This window comes from Suricata suricatta, chromosome 9 (assembly GCF_006229205.1).
Source record: "Suricata suricatta isolate VVHF042 chromosome 9, meerkat_22Aug2017_6uvM2_HiC, whole genome shotgun sequence".
Classification (NCBI taxonomy): domain Eukaryota; kingdom Metazoa; phylum Chordata; class Mammalia; order Carnivora; family Herpestidae; genus Suricata; species Suricata suricatta.
In genome coordinates, this window is record NC_043708.1 from 116406926 (window position 1) to 116412272 (window position 5347).

Here is a 5347-nt window from a genome sequence, read left to right on the forward strand (position 1 = left end):
AATGTATGGTCAATTAATTTTTGACAAAGCAGGAAAGAGTATCCGATGGAAAAAAGACTGCCTCTTTAGCAGGTGGTGCTGGGAAAACTGGACAGCAACATGTAGAAGAATGAAACTAGACCAGTCTCTTACACCATACACAAAAATAAGATCAAAATGGCTGAAGGACCTGAATGTGAGACAGGAAACCATCAATTTGATATATTTTTAATATAATTTTCCTCTCAAATTGACATACAGTGTGTAAACTGTGCTCTTGGCTTTTGGGGTAGATTCCCAAGGCTCATCACTTAAATTCAACAGCCAGTGCTCATCCCAACAAGAGCCCTCCTCAATGCCCATCACCCACTTTCCCCTCTACCTCCCTCCACACCAACTCTCAGTTGGTTCTCTGTATTTAAGAGTCTCATATGGTTTGCCTACCTCTTCTCTGTTTGTAAATATTTTTTCCCCTTCCCTTCCCCCATGGTCTTCTGTTTAGTTTCTCAAGATCCACATATGTGTGAAAACATAAGACATGTGTCTTTCTCTGACTGATTTATTTCTCAGTCAGCATAAAACCTTCCAGTTACATCCACATTGCTGCAAATGGCATGATTTCATTCTCTTTCATAGCCAAGTATCATTCCATTACATACATAAACCAGATCTTCTTTATCCAATCATCAGTTGATGGACATTTAGGCTTTTTCCATAATTTGACTATTGTTGAAAGCACTGCTCTAAACATTGGGGGGTACATGTGCCCCTATGAATCAGCACTCCCATATCCTTTAGATAAATTCCCAGTAGTAATTTTGCTGGGTAATAGGGTAATTCTATTTTTAATTTTTTAAAGAACCTTCACACTGTTTCCCAGATTGGTTGCACCAGTTTGCATTCCCACCAAACAGTGCAAGAGGGTTCCTGTTTCTCCACATCCTCACCAGCATCTGTTGTTTTCTAAGTTGTTAATTTTAGCCACTCTGACCGGTGTGAGGTGGTATCCCAGTGTGGTTTTGATTTGTATTTCCCTGATAATAAGTGATGAGCATCTTTTCATGTGTCTGTTGACCACATGGATGTCTTCTTTGGAGAAGTGTCTATTCATGTCTTCTTCCCGTTTCTTCACTGGATTATTTGTTTTTCATGTTTTGAGTTTGGTAACTTCTTTATAGATTTTGGATACTAGCCCTTTATCTGATATGTCATTTGCAGCTATCTTTTCCCATTCTGTCAGTTGCCTTTTAGTTTTGTTGACAGTTACCTTTGCAGTGCAGAAGCTTTTTATCTTGATGAGGTCTCAATAGTTCATTTTTGCTTTTAATTCCCTTGGATTTTGAGATATGTTGAGCAAGAAATTGCTGTGGCTGAGGTCAAAGAGGATGTTTTCTGCTTTTTTCTCTAGGTTTTTGATGATTTCCTGTCTCACACTTAGGTCTTTCATCCATTTTGAGTTTATCTTTGTGTGTGTGGTGTAAGAAACTGATCTAGTTTCATTCTTCTGCATGTTTCTGTACAGTTCTCCTGGCAACATTTGCTAAAGAGACTCTTATTTTTTTCCATTGGATACTCTTTCCTGCTTTGTCAAAGATTATTTGGCCATATATTTCTGGGTCTAGTTCTGGGTTCTCTGTTCTATTCCATTGGTCTATGTGTCTGTTTTTATGCCAATACCCTACTGTATTGATGATTATAACTTTGTAATAGAGGCTAAAGACTGGAATTTTGATGCCTCTCCCTTTCGTTTTTTTCATCAATATTATTTGGGCTATTCAGCGTCTTTATGGTTCCATACAAATTTTAGGATTGTTTGTTCTAGCTTTGAGAGGAAGATCAGTGCAATTTTGATTAGGAATATGTTGAATGTGTAGATTGCTTTGGATAGTCTTGACACTTTAGCAACATTTATTCATCCAATCCATGAGCATGGAATGTTTTTCCATTTTTTCTGTGTGCCTTCTTTAATTTCCTTCATAAGTTTTCTATAGTTTTCAGCATACAGACCTTTTACATCTTTGGTTAGGTTTATTCCTAGGTATTTTATGGTACTTGGTGCAATTGTAAAGAGGGTAAGTTTCCTAATTTCTCTTTCTGTTGCTTCATTTTTGGTGTATAGAAATGAAACTGATTTCTGTACACTGTTTTTGTACCCTGTGACTTTGATGAATTCATGGATCAGTTCTAGCAGCCTTTTGGTGGAGTCTTTCCGGTTTTTCACGTAAAGTATCATGTCATTTGCTAAGACTGAAAGTTTGACTTCTTCTTTGCCAGTTCCGATGCCTTTTATTTCCTTTTGTTATCTGATTGTTGATGGTAGGACTTCCAGCACTATGTTAAACAAAAGTGGTGAGAGTGGACATCCCCGTCGTGGTCCTGATCTCAAGGGGAAAGATCTCAGTTTTTCCCCAATGAGGATGGTATTAGCATGGGTTTTTTATATATGGCTTTTATGATGTTGAAGTATGTCCTTCTATCCCAACTTTCTTGAGGCCTTTTATTAAGAAAGAATGCTTTGTTTTGTCACGTGCTTTTTCTGCATCTATTGACAAGATCGTATGGTTCATATCCTTTCTTTTTCATGTGATGTATCACATTGGTTGATTTGTGAATATTGAACCAGCCTGTAGCTCAGGAATGAATCACACTTGATCATCATGAATAATTTTTATATGCTGTTGAATTTGATTTGCTATCATCTTGTTGAGAAATTTTGTATCCATGTTCATCAGGGATATATGGCTGTAATTCTCCTTTTTGTGGGGTCTCTCTGATTTGGGAATAAAGGTAATGCTGGCTTCATGGAATGAGTTGGGAAATTTTCCTTACATTTCTATTTTTTTGGAACAGCTTGAGAGGATAGATATTAACTCTGCTTTAAATGTCTGGTAGAATTCACCTGGGAAGCCATCTGGCCCAGACTCTTACTTGTTGGGAGGTTTTTGATAACTGATTCAATTTCTTCACTACTTATGGGTCTGTTCAAATTTTCTAATTCTTCTTGTTTGAGTGTTGGTAGTGTGTGGGTGTCTAGGAATTTGTCCTTTTATGCCATGTTACCCAGTTTGCTGACATATAATTTTTCATGGTATTCTCTGTTAATTGCTTGTATTTCTGAGAGATTTGTTGTGAGAAGACCATTTTCATTTGTGAAATTGGATACATTGAATACTTCGAATACACACTGGTTTCATTTTGATTGTGTCTCACTAACACTAAATCCTAGATTTTTTTTAGGGGGGTAGGGCTAGAACTCTTATTACCATTTAGATTACATGAACTCTGTGATTATTAAAGTCTTATATGTGGATAGGTCTCTGTCTGTCTCTCTGTCTGTCTCTCATACACACACACAGGGAAGTAGGAAGAGTTTTCTACAATGTAATATGAGGCAGGGAATACACCAAATACATATTAGTTGAACAAGGAGACTTAGATTTTTTAATTTTTTAAAGAGTTTATTGTCAAATTGGTTTCCATATAACACCCAGTGCTCTTCCCCACAAGTGCCCTCCTCCATTACCACCACCTGCCTTCCTCCTCCCTCTCCCCCTTCAACCCTCAGTTTATTTTTAGTATTCAATAGTCTCTCAGGTTTTGCGTCCCTCTCTCTCCCCAACTCTCTTTCCCTCTTCCCCTCTCCATGGTCCTCCATTAGGTTTCTCCTGGTCTCCTGTTAGACCTATGAGTAAAAATATATGGTATCTGTCCTTCTCTGCCTGACTTATTTTGCTTAGCATGACTCTCTCCAGGTCCATCTATTTTGCTACAAATGGCCATATTTCATTCTTTCTCATTGTCATGTAGTACTCCATTGTATATATATACCACATCTTCTGGATCCATTCATCAGGTGATGGACATTTAGGGTCTTTCCATGATTTGGCTATCATTGAAAATGCTGCTATGAACATTGGGGTACACATGCCCCTATGCATCAGCACTTCTCTAACCCTTGGATAAATCCCCAGCAGTGTCTCTGCTGGGTCATACAAGAGCTCTACTGATAGTTTTTTGAGGAACCTCCATACTGTTTTCCAGAGCGGCTGTACCAGTTTACATTTACACCAACAGTGTAGGAGGGTACCTGTCTCTCCACGCCCTCGCCAGCATCTATCTTCTCTTGATTTTTTCATTTTAGCTACTCTGACTGTATTTATTTTGAGAGAGACAGAGACAGTAAAAGCCAGGGAAGGGCAGAAAAATGACGAGACAGAGAATCCTAAACAACTTTGCACTATCTGCACAGAGCTCCATGCAGGACTCAAACTCATGAAACTATGAGATCATGTCCTGAGCCAAAACAAAGAGTCAGATGCCCAACCAACTGAGCAAGCCAGGTTCCCCAAGAGACTTAGATATTTTATGATCAACTTAGGATATAGTGTACATATGAATATAAAATGATTGTTGAAGACCAAAGCTACTAAAACTTCAAACCTGAAGAAAAAGAAATGCTATATTCTTGGAAAAGGCTCTGAAGATTGTTTCAAACCACAAAGTCACATTTTGAGTCTCATTTTTAATAAGATTGGTTATAGGTTAGGGAGAGGTATAAAAGAAAATAACAAGGCTGTGATTTCATTACAAGCTTGCTTTACTAAATGTCTTTCTTTGAAATAATTTTCTTGTGTATAAAATGTGGGTTGGATGAGCCTCAAACCTCTCAGCTCTAATATTCTAAAACTTTATTTGGGTAAGAAAGAAAGAAGGAAAGAAAAAAAGGAGGAAGTGCAGAAGGAAAAAAGGGAAGGAGGGAGGGAGAGAGGAATAAAGACAGAGGAAGGACAGAAAGAAGGAGGGCAAGGAGAAGGAAAGAAATAAGGAAGGAAAAGAGAAAAGGGGGAGAGGGGCAGAGCCCAGGATTAAAATTTCTACATGACATTGAAAACAAAATATGAACATCCAAAATGAAAATCATACCATCTGGCCTTTCACATGACATAAGTATACAAAATTGTAAGGGGAAATTTCCTCCACCAAAAAATTTACCTGAGATGATGATTTGGGGTTATTTATATGGAGATACTGGATCTGAATAAAAGGCTGTAAGTCTCACAATTACTTTCATTTGGACAGTGCAGAGTAAACTGTGCTGCAAGGAAATTAAAATAACGCTCTGTAAGTTTATTCTTGTTGGAAAGACTCCAACGTAAAAAGTCCACTTGACATTAGTTGGGTTTTGTGGTTTGCAAAAAGTTCTAGTTCCAATTTTAAGGGTATTTAAAGAACTTTTTATTTTAAATAATACAAAGAACATACTCTTGATATTAGAGATAATGTCTTCTATAGCATCTTCCAAAGAGATTAATAGAAATTTTTCATTGGATTGACTATTCAGTGAAAACAATTAATTCCATGCCTTCAA

At 37.4% G+C, this 5347-nt stretch overlaps 1 long non-coding RNA gene across 1 annotated transcript in view; it reads right to left on the reverse strand.

The window, feature by feature from the left end:
* LOC115300907 overlaps positions 1 to 5013 on the reverse strand; it is a 16695-nt gene extending 11682 nt beyond the window's left edge. Inside the window, exon 1 of the long non-coding RNA XR_003912917.1 lies at positions 4972 to 5013. This is a non-coding gene — a long non-coding RNA (uncharacterized LOC115300907). The remainder of the gene's footprint in view (positions 1 to 4971) is intronic.
* Positions 5014 to 5347: the final 334 nt, after the last annotated feature.